Here is a 12,201-nt window from a genome sequence, read left to right as displayed (position 1 = left end):
GTAGAACCGTTGATCTCTGTTTTTACGCTAGTAGCCATGTCCCACTAAAGTTAGAATCACGCCCCTAGGACACACTTAACCCCTCCCTGTCCAATACAGTTAACCCCTTCCCTGCCAGTGTAATTTTTACAGTAACAGTGCATATGTATAGCACTGATTACTGCAGTAATGTCACCGGTACCCCCAAAAGTGTCAAAAATGTCAGTCAAGGGTCGGATCTGTCCGCCGCAATGTTGCAGTACCGCAAAAAAAATCGCAGATCGCCGCCATTACTCGTTAAAAAAAAAACCACCAAAAATGACAAAAATCTTTCCCTTTGTTAGTAAACGCAATAACTTTTGCGCAAACCAATCAAAATACGCTTTTTGCGATTTTTTTTACCAAACATATGTAGCATAAAACAATTTGGCCGAAAATGTTAAAAAATTTTGATTTTTACATTTTTTTGGGGGGGAATTTCATATAAAAAAAAGTGAAAAATATTGTTATTTTTGCAAAAATTACGCTCTTTTTTTGTTTATAGCGCATGATCAAAAAATCACACAGGTGATCAAATACCACCAAAAGAAAGCTCTGTTTGTGGGAAAAAAAGGACGTGAAATTCATTTAGGTACAGCGTCGCACGACTGCGCAATTGTCCGTTAAAGTCACGCAGTAAAAAATCGCAAAAAACCCCCTGGTCAGGAAGGGGGTAAAATCTTCCGGGGCTTAAGTGGTTAAAACAAGTCCTTATGCTGGTTAAATCAGTAAACTTTGAGAACTAATGAAAGTGCCATATATAATCTATATAATACAAGAATAGAACCTGAACCATTCTCTGATTATATAGATTATACTGTATATGGCAGCTTCATTAGTTCTCATAGTTTACCAATTTAACCAGCATAAGGACTTGTTTTTTTTTTTCATGAAACAGTTTAAAAAAAAAAAATGAGTTTGAAAAATAGCTGCACAAATACCATGTGACATAAAAAGTTGCAACGACCACCTTTTGATTACTTTGGGTGTCTGCTAGAAATTTTTTTATATAAATATAATGTTTGGAGGTTCTGAGTAATTTTCTAGCAAAAAAATTATGATTTTTACATGTAGGAGAGAAGTGTCAGAATTGGCCTGGGTGGCAAGTGGTTAATTAACATAAGTAAGTAATATACAAATAATTATTATATATTGTTTTTAAGGTAATTTACTATATTTTAAAAAACTGTACTCAAGCAGGTGGCTTAACGGACAAATTACTGAAGTTTGAAGTTATAACTTCAAACCAGTAATTTCAAAGGAAATAGATAAATAATAAATTATTATGTTATAATATATAGCATACTAATATATAATTTTGCTTGATTAAACCTTATAACCATAAACCCATGTTTGCTCCTTGTAGTTAAGAGGGCTGGGCTGGAAAGGAGCCTGCGTCTTTTAGACACATACCCCCTTCTATGACACCGCGGTGAGAGGAGAGCCTCCACTGCAGCATTTTTATTGGACAGCTTGGACCAATGGTGCTTTACCATTTGTCCAAGGCTCCAGTGGCGTACCAAGGGGGGGGGGGGCGTCACTGGGGGGTGTCAGCCGGTGTCCTGCCCGGCGTGTTCCGTATCGCTGTGAAGGCAGCTCCTTCAGTCAGCGCTGCGGGGGGGGGGGGGCGGAACGGCGGCGGGAATAAGGGGCGGAGCCGCGGCGGGAATAAGGGGCGGACCCGCTGCGGGAGAAGGGGGCGGGGCCTCGGTGGGAAGAAGGGGCGGAGTCTCAGCCTCGGCAGGAAGAAGGTGAGTGCCGAAGTGTGTGCTGAATAGGAGGGGGATGGGGCAGCTGCATATGAGGAATTCATCTTTCCCTAGCTCCCTGTCCCCTTCAGTGCTCTCCACCCCCCTGGTTTTCTCTGCCCGCCCCCCAAGTGCTACCTGTCCTCCCCACAGTGCTCTCCACCCCCCTGGTTTTCCCTGCCCGCCCCCCAAGTGCTACCTGTCCCCCCCCCCCAGTGCTCTCCACCACTTGGTTTTCCCTGCCCACCCCCCAAGTGCTCCCTGCCCCCCCCAGTGCTCTCCACCCCCTGGTTTTCCCTGCCCACCCCCCAAGTGCTACCTGTCCCCCCCCCAGTGCTCTCCACCCCCTGGTTTTCCCTGCCCACCCCCCAAGAGCTACCTGTCCCCCCAGTGCTCTCCACCCACTGGTTTTCCCTGCCCACCCCCCAAGTGCTACCTGTCCCCCCCCCAGTGCTCTCCACCCCCCTGGTTTTCCCTGCCCACCCCCCAAGTGCTCCCTGCCCCCCCCAGTGCTCTCCACCCCCCTGGTTTTCCCTGCCCGTCCCCCAAATGCTCCCTGCCCCCCCCAGTGCTCTCCACCCCCCTGGTTTTCCCTGCCCGCCCCCCAAGTGCTCCCTGTCCCCCCCCCAGTGCTCTCCACCCCCCTGGTTTTCCCTGCCCACCCCCCAAGTGCTCCCTGTCCCCCCAGTGCTCTCCACCTCCCTGGTTTTCCCTGCCCGCCTCCAAGTGCTCCCTGTCCCCCCCCCCCAGTGCTCTCCACCCCCTGTGCCTTCCAACCAACCCTGCAATGCTTTCCAAACCCCCTCTTAATTCTCTCCAGCCCCCCCACCGTGCCCTTCAGCTCCTCCAGTGCTCTCTGCTTCGCCTGTGCTCTCCGGCCCCCCTAGTGCTCTTCTATCTTCTATCATGTCCTCAGTCTCTGACCAACTCCTGTATCATGTCTGCAGTCTCTGACCATCTACTGTGTCATGTCTGCAGTCTCTGAGCATCTTCTGTATCATGTCCTCAGTCTCTTACCATCTCCTGTATCATGTCTGCAGTCTGACCATCTCCTGTATCATGTCTGCAGTCTCTGAGCATCTTCTGTATCATGTCCTCAGTCTCTTACCATCTCCTGTATCATGTCTGCAGTCTGACCATCTCCTGTATCATGTCTGCAGTCTCTGACCATCTCCTGTATCATGACTGCAGTCTCTGACCATCTCTTGTATCATGTCTGCAGTCTCTGAGCATCTCCTGTATCGTGTCCTCAGTCTCTGACCATCTTCTGTATCATGTCCTCAGTCTCTGACCATCTCCTGTATCATGTCTGCAGTCTCTGACCATCTCCTGTATCATGTCTGCAGTCTCTGACCATCTCCTGTATCATGTCTGCAGTCTCTGACCATCTCCTGTATCATGTCTGCAGTCTCTGACCATCTCCTGTATCATGTCTGCAGTCTCTGACCATCTCCTGTATCATGTCTGCAGTCTGACCATCTCCTGTATCATGTCTGCAGTCTCTGAGCATCTCCTGTATCATGTCTGCAGTCTCTGACCATCTCTTGTATCATGTCTGCAGTCTCTGAGCATCTTCTGTATCATGTCCTCAGTCTCTGACCATCTTCTGTATCATGTCCTCAGTCTCTGACCATCTCCTGTATCATGTCCTCAGTCTCTGACCATATACTGTATCATGTCTGCAGTCTCTGACTGAGCATCTCCTGTATCATGTCTGCAGTCTCTGACCATCTCCTGTATCATGTCCGCAGTCTCTGACCATCTCTTGTATCATGTCCGTAGTCTCTGACCATCTCCTGTATCATGTCCTCAGTCTCTGACCATCTCCTGTATCATGTCTGCAGTCTCTGACCATCTACTGTATCATGACTGCAGTCTCTGAGCATCTCCTCTACCATGTCTGCAGTCTCTATCTATTTATACTGAAGGTAGGACTGTGCAGGGGAGGCAGAGAGTGCAAAAGGGGGAACTGTGATTAGAGAGATGGGGGAGGGGGCAGACGGCAAGGGTCACTGTGATGGGGGGCTGTGAAATTTGTGCAATAAATATTCTTGAAAACATTACAAATTTCTGTGGGTGTTTTTACATTTTAAAGTTGGAGGGGGGGGGGGGGGTGCCAGATATGGGATCCGCCCCGGGTGCCAAATGCTCTAGGTACGCCACTGCAAGGCTCCAAGTTGTCCATTGAGCTCAGTGCCTCTGACAAGAAATCAGAGGCACTGTAAGCTCATCCTTTCAGTCTGCTGCAAACAGATTCTGACAGGCTGTGCAAGGAGCCCCGTATCTCTGGAACCATAGGTGCTAGCAGCCCCAAATTTTGACCAGTGGTGGGGCAGGACTTTAGGTACCACCTCGGTTGCCAAGCTATGACCCTTGAAGCTCAATCTTTTTTTTTTAAGGTTCATGGCAGGTGAGGCTCTGCCTCCCCTGCCTTCCCTGACAGCATGACCCTGCTACAACAGCAAAGTATATACAAACCATTACAAACAGTTTGGAATGGCAAGGGAAAAGGAAACCGGGTGAAATCAGGATAGTACAGAAAGAGGAAGAGAGTTTCTTCAGTATCGGATGCATCACTGTATACATTTAAAGGGTGAAATTGAACAATTCAGTCAGTGTAGCTTTAGGTTGTAGAAGCGGATTAGGCCGACCATACAGGTAGTGGAGGGAGATGATGACAGGGACAGAGGTGGCTTCAGCTATGGGGTTAAAAGTGGATTGGAGAAGATCATTTCAGATAAATAGGGTGGGCTTATGGGCAGAAAAATTGTGTAGCATAAACTCTTCGAGATTGTTTCATCCCATTACCTGCACGTGGCTGCTTCTAGTAAAAATCTTCTGTTCAGTGTCTCTGTCATAGCTGTCAGATGTTGCCATGAGTGGCTGTCTTCCAGCACTGGGAAAATTAACAGCAGCTGCTACTGAGAAAAGTTGCTCCACACACACACCCTCTTCTGGCCTCTGCGTCATTCATATTTCAAATATTACCATTCCCACACAATGCATAGCATTCTGTGAATGGGTGATTCAACTGCAATTCCACTGCTCCTCCTCCATTCTCAGAACCCATCCGCACTAAACACGCACCTGACCCTTTTTTTTTATCCGCAGCAGAATCGGATCGCATAGTGGTTCACACTAGTGCGATCCGATTCTGTGCGAACTTGCAGATTGCACTGCGATATGAGATCACAACTGGGGTTGTCGTTAACTTTTAATTGACACCCCCTGCGTATCGCATATGGCAGTGTGAACTGCCAGGGGTGCGGATGCGATGCGGGATCATGAATGCATATTTGCAGCGTTCCCGCATCGCACAAATGTGAACCGGGACTAAGGGTACAGTTAAAACTATAGCTTTAAATTATACCAGAGGAAATCCATGTTTATGCCAGGTTTCCTCCAATTTTTTTAAGTCACGTGTGGAGCTCTTTACACGTGACCAAAACAGGGGGGGTTAGAAGGGTAAGGAAAGGATATTGCCCGGGGGATGTTGTCCAGGGGGGATTATGTCTGGGGGGATATTGTCCTGATACCAAGGAGAGTATATTTTGGAAGAAGCAACATTATTTAGTTAAGTAAACGTCTGGATTTAAAGCTCAGTGAAATTAGAATTAGAAAATGAGCAATATTTAAATATGAAACTTAAGCAAAAGTTTTATTAAATGTTTATTAGGTTGTTTATCAATTGTTGGTAGGCAACAAAATAAAATGTCAGCTAAAAATGAAAGAGTATGCCTTTATAATTAGGGCAGTAACTGCACATGAGAACATCTAAATTAGTATAAAACTGTAAAAAAAAAAAAAAAAAAAAAAACTTCTCTTTCAACATGCTTTCACATGGTAAGGAAAGCCCCTCTCATACAATATGATTACAGAAGTGAGTAAGTAATGGTGAGGAGTGACAGGTGCTGGATGTATAGTAAGCTGTTGGAGCCAGTATGGAAGAACTCCGCACCTGTGTCACTGTCTGACCTATTGTGCACTTTCCATGTCTAAGCTTTCCTCTCCAATAGACTGACTTCCCTTCTCATCGCCCAGACTTTACAGGACAACCTCTACTTCCTCTCCCACTGTATAGGACAATGCAGTCCAGGAGATCACTGACAAGAGGGAAGATAAATATATAAACAAGGTGTACAGAAAATAAAAAGTTTACAATGTGCCATGTAAATATTTTCTGACACAGGAAAAAAAGACACTTTTTATTACCAATATTTTAAAAACTGTTGCCACATGTCTGGTCACACTCTGATTGTTTCAGAAAAAATGGGCAGACTATTAATACTTAATTTGCTTCAAAAGTTACATGCATTTACTGACATTAACAACAGTCAATACCAGCATAAAAAAGGGACAGTACAAAACACGTACCATATAAATACACTAAAGGGCCATTTATGGTAAGACACAGAGGAAAGACTGAGCCCCATACACTGAAACACAGAGGAAAGACTGAGCCCCATACACTGAGACACAGAGGAAAGACTGAGCCCCATACACTGAGATACAGTGTCCCTGTGATGCACTGTCTGTATTGATTCTTCATGAGGAATAATAGACACTTCTAATTTCATTTACTTCTGAGTGCGGTCCATTTTCCTTTTGGCATAGTGATCCTTCCTGCCTTTCATGTACAATAGTGATCCTTACTGCCTTCCATGCACCATAGTTATACTTCCTGCCTTCCATGTACCATAGTGATGCTTTCTTCATGCCTTCCATGTACCATAGTGATGCTTTCTTCATGCCTTCCATGACCATAGTGATCCTTCCTGCCTTTCATGTACCATAGTGATCCTTCCTGCCTTCCATATATCTTAGTGATCCATCCTGCCTTCCACGCACCATAGGGATTCTTCCTGCCTTCTATGTACTATAGTGATCCTTCCTTCCTTTCTTCCATATACGATAGTGATCCTTCCCTCTCTCAAATCTCTCTCCCTCAGGCTTGGTTCACACTGGAATACAGTGCAGGAAAGGCACGTTCTGTCTGGATTTCCCGCACTGCATGCAACCATGGTGCTCTTGTGAGATGCATGTGGGTGCCATTAATTGTTAATGGCAGTGTGTGCGGTCGGTGGGTAGTAGTGCCCGCCAATGCATAAAGGGATATACACTATATTACCAAAAGTATTGGGACGCCTGCCTTTACACACACATGAATTTTAATGGCATCCCAGTCTTAGTCCATAGGGTTCAATATTGAGTTGGCCCACCCTTTTGCAGCCTGTAACAGCTTCAACTCTTCTGTTTAGCCAGTCTTCCAGAAGCGCATATGTGAGGTCAGGCACTGATGTTGACGAGAAAGCCTGGCTCGCAGTCTCCACTTGAATTCATCCCAAAGGTGTTCTATCGGGTTTAGGTCAAGTTCCTCCACCCCAAACTCACTCATAAATGTCTTTATGGACCTTGCTTTGTGTGCTATTGCGCAGTCATGTTGGAACAGGAAGGAGCCATCCCCAAACTGTTCCCACACAGTTGGGAGAATGAAATTGTCCAAAATGTCTTGGTATGCTGACACCTTAAGAGTTTGCTTCACTGGAACTAAGGGGCCAAGCCCAACCCCTGAAAAACAACCCACACCATAATCCCCCCCTCCACCAAATGATTTGGACCAGTGCACATGGGTGAGTTTGGGGTGGAGGAACTTGACTGGCCTGCTCAGAGTCCTGACCTCAACCTGATAGAACACCTTTGGGATGAATTAGTGTGGGGACTGCGAGCCAGGCCATCTCATCCACATCAGTGCCTGACCTCACAAATGCACTTCTGGAAGGATGATTAAACATTCCCATAGACACACTTCTAAATCTTGTGGACAGCCTTCCGAGAAGAATTGAAGCTGTTATAGCTGCAAAGGGGGGGGGCAACTTAATGTTGAACCCTAGAGACTAAGACTGGAATGCCATTAAAGTTCATGTGCGTGTAAAGGCAGGTCTCTCAATACTTTTGACAATATACTGTATATCTGTCCTGCCAACGATTATTTTTTTCTGTTTAAAAAGTAAGTTCATTGAATACAAAAATTATTTTTGCCATTTTCTTCCTCTGGGTTGTTCTCTAGTTTCCGATCATGGGTGGTCTTGATCACTAGAGTTTTAATGAATTACTACTACACTAATATCATGCAATCATTTGTGCTGGTAACTAACGAGAAAAATTTTCCAGCATGTCATACTTGCCAACTGTCCCGTTTGTGCAGGGACAGTCCCGGCAAATAGGAGCCTGTCCCGGGTAATTTACATTGTCCCAGCAAGCGCTCGTTAATCGGGCTGCCTGTAAATGGTTGCGGGCCGACATCGTAACTGCGCATGCGCCGTTCCAACGCCTGCTGGGCTCGGGAAAGCTCGTACAAGCTCGGCCGGGCGGGCGCATGCGCAGTTACGTAATGGCACCGCCTGGCGCCATTAAAACCTAATTATACCAGATAATATAATTCGATTTTATCATACTTATTTACACCTTGCACTTTATTTATATTTACATAGTACATTTTTTGTATGGTCACACCGGAGCACATTTGACCCTTAAGAATTGAAGGGAATTGTGATGAGAATTTTAAACTTTACGCAGAATTAGTGCAGCTGAATGGGAGAATTATTCCAGCTCTGCTACTTTGAAATTCCCTTTTCAATTTCCTGCAATTCTCTCTTTATTGAGTAGACCCTATAATCTGATGATAAGTAGGTGAAGATTAATTATGCTGTGTGGGCGGAGCTTCAGGGAAGTGGATGTGGTAAGTAACTGATAGCTGTGCTGCAAAGTGTCCCTGGACATTTCTTTCAAATGTTGGCAACTATGGCATGCCCCTACCTATTTTTGTGTGATCTGTCATGATTGGTTCTCGAAAGCTGTGTACTAATGAATAGATTATCGAGCAATCACTCCAAATACGTACTTTTTTTGTCCGATTTTCTGATTGCGTGTACTAGCCATAAGCCCCATACACTGAGGACAGGAGGCAACCTATCATCACTTTTGCAGAGAGAGAAACATCCTGGTGTATAAACAAGAAGCCTTTTCTAGAGACCTATACAAGATATTAGCTTGTGTACATGTACGTTCATGGCCCACACGTGGCTATAACACATCCTTGTCTCTTATCATCCAACACAGCATGGCGCACCCCACCCTGAACATCACACGTCCATGGAAACTATCAGCCCAGCCCATCTGTGTGCTATTTACATGGAAATATGATAAAGTGGTGTTCTGCAAGACCTGGACAGTGGAGGGAGTAATATAATTCTAGCCATAGAGATAACTCTGCAAGATGGCATGATCATGGTGCTCTGTTTTTTGTATTGCATGGCCAATTTTATGCATGTGTGTATATGTGAACGAAAAGACTCCAATAAAGATAATATGCACACTTGTTTTTAAGTCCACTTGTTATGTTAGGTATGCAACCCTCTGAATACTATACCCATATGGTTAGAACGCTTTCCTTGCAGCACTGGGTTCTTGGATTCAATCCCCAGGGACACAAGTGTACATGGAATTTGCACAATCTCGCCTTGTTTGTGTGAGTTTTATGTGGCTGTCTTCCAAAACAAAGACTATTCAGGTTCTCAGAACTGTCGGGTGAGTCTGAATTAGGGTCCATGTACACGGGACGTTGTTAAAAGTCCCTTTGAATGCTGGAATTTTTAGGACGTTTGAAACGTCCGTTCGGTCGCGTTTGTACCCGCGTTTAGCGGGCGTTTGTGGGCGTTTGAGTTTAGAACTGTTCCTAGAGGTCAAAAAAATGATTCCCCTTTAAAATGGAAAAACGCGAACGTCAAACGCGGGTCATCGCGTTCGGGCGCGTTCGGACGCGTTTTTGCGTTTGAAACGCCGGGAAACACACGTTCGAACGCAAATAATTGCATTCTAAAAAAAGTCCCTGAACGCAACTGCCCGCAAACGACCGCAAATGACCATGTGTACATGGACAGATAAGATAAAATGTAGATGGATTCAGGGGCTTCTAAAAAAAACGCCCAACTGCTCCTAAACGGCCATTTCCAGCGTCCCGTGTACATGGAGCCTTAATGTGTCAGGGATGGATTTAAATATTTGATTTATGATCTTTAGAATAAAGAATATCAGGCATGTTGCTGTTGTACCCAATCAGTCTCAATGCTTCATATTATCTGTGCGGGACAGGGAGTAACAGCTAAAATCTGATTGGGTGTTACAAGCAACAGTGATGGAGACTAAAAGTGTATAGTAATATATTTTCTGAACAGAAACCTAAAAATTTCTAATACAAATCCCAGCATGCCCATATGGGCATAGACATGTACCAATCAATGTGGTCATAAAGGGGTTAATAATAGCTGTCGGAAATCATGTATTAATAATTAATAGAGTATGAGGTCACGATTTCCATGAACAAAAAAAGAACAACAGGAATGCATACATACACAGTATTGATCATAGGAGATGCTGTGACATGTGTACACATATATAAATTCCCTTTTCCTATTGCTGACCATGTGCTGTCACACATAGCTCTGCCTTGAAGTGTCCCTTGGGGGTCCCCATCACACTTTACCATTATATAATATCCCACTATGCATTACTATACACAGAGCTGCTAAAACCCTACTGTCATTTTGTTTTTTTATTTCTATATAGTATTTGAGTTTTCCCATAACTAGAATAAACCTGGACATCTTTAGAACAGTTATATCTTTTTGCTAGCCAACATAGGTAAATAGCAGCATATGAGTTAGGATGCGATCAACACAAAACATGAAGTGGTGGAAATAGATTTCCAGCATGCTGGATAATCAATTGCAACCCTGGCATGTAACACTGCGCTAAATTAAAAGCAATGGCCCTGACCATAGTTTAGTGAACATTCAAATTATATGCCACCTAACTGTCCAGTTTTAGGTTCTATTCACACCAATGCGTTTTTTCATGCTTTTTGCAGAAACGCAGGACATTATTTTTAACATGGGTTCCTATGGTACATGTTCACATCAATGCATTTTTGTGCCTCTGTGTTTTTTTGGAAAGGGTCAGGGACTTTTTTAAATGCAAAACCTCATTAGATTGTAAGCTCTTCTGAGCAGGGCCGTCTTAATCCTCTTGTATTTTATTGTATTGTAACTGTATTATCTCCCTCTAACATTGTAAAGCGCTGCGTAAACTGCTGGCGCTATAGAAATCCTGAATAATAATAAAAACAGTGCTTTTTGCTTTTATCTTTTTAAAAAAAAGAAAGATAATATGGCTGCAGAGAAACTGCAGAAAAGCATGTAGTGCGTTTTTACCACGATTTGCCTTTTTTAATCTGCCCAACAAAACATTTTCTAAAAAAAAAAAAAAAATGCAAATCGCAGCAAAAAAACTCGGCAAAATCGCGGTTAAATAAATGCAAAAAGCACTGCAGAAACGCTCAAAAGCAAACTGCATAGGTGTGAATGGAGCCTAAGATAAAAGCATTAATAAGCAAAAAAAAAAAATGCACAGAGAAGATAGATCGCTTGGTATGTATGTGCTAATAATATTCAGTAAATTTATAGATCATATTGTTTTCTCTACAGCATCAATAACACACAGCGTATACTAACCCCTCTAAACTGCACATGATAATGCATTTGCATTGTGTCCTGTTGACACATTCTAATATAAACTTGCCATATACAATCCATCTGGCTATTAAACTCCTGATCTTAGGACCATAAATGCTCTGCAAGCTCCCATCATAGCCCCTATTCCAGTTCTCCATCCAGAACAACATCTCTGCTGCACACACCCCCCCCCCCCCATAGTCCTGTCACTGAGCCTTGACCCAGGTGGTCTCCTGCTCTCTGATCAGACCCCTTAGCCCCCACATCCAGGACAATGCACCTTATTCGAATAGTCGGATGTCTCCTGCAGGTGCAGTCTCTTTCTGAGGTCTCGTCTGTGTTCGCAGATATCCAGGCGGTCTCCCACTGCCCCTCCCTGCACTCAGGAGCAGTACTATGCAAAGAACTGTCCTAGCCAGGGAGGGGATGTACAAGGAGAGCGCAGGGTGTCTCTTCAGATTAGAGGGTAGGAAAGGCAGACAATGAGCCAGACACGGGCAAGAGGTATTTGGGGGGGAAAGTGCAACAGATGCAAGAGTGTCAGAGGAAGGGATGAAGGGAAAGAGAAAGCAGTAGAGGTCAGCATCACACAGAATTGGAAATAAGAGAGATAGCAGAAGGGAGGAGTACACAACAGGCAGAGGAGACAACCTTGGCAGTTTTCAGGAGGGGAATGATGAAACAGATATTTACTAATGGGACGCACTACGTCTCTGTGGGCTGACATTGATATTATGATACAATAAAAGGTTTGAAGCTTCCTAGTCCATTAACTGCAAATGTCAGAGCGTAACATTGCAAACTGCTGTTGTGTAGAGACATGGTTTGGGCCCCCTTATTGATGTCAGTGCTGTCCAGTATATATG

At 44.4% G+C, this 12,201-nt stretch overlaps 1 protein-coding gene across 1 annotated transcript in view; it reads right to left on the bottom strand.

Moving 5' to 3' along the window:
- Nucleotides 1-11,985, bottom strand: part of DMTN (dematin actin binding protein) — a 56,526-nt gene extending 44,541 nt beyond the window's left edge. Inside the window, exon 1 of the mRNA XM_082255215.1 lies at nucleotides 11,616-11,985. The gene's annotated coding sequence lies outside the window, so the exon portion shown is untranslated. The remainder of the gene's footprint in view (nucleotides 1-11,615) is intronic.
- Between the last annotated feature and the right edge of the window lie 216 nt (nucleotides 11,986-12,201).

Source organism: Pelophylax lessonae (assembly GCF_965119305.1).
Source record: "Pelophylax lessonae genome assembly, chromosome: 4".
Classification (NCBI taxonomy): Eukaryota; Metazoa; Chordata; class Amphibia; order Anura; family Ranidae; genus Pelophylax; species Pelophylax lessonae.
Note: the sequence above shows the minus strand (reverse complement) of the source record. Positions and strands in the feature narration are given on the sequence as shown.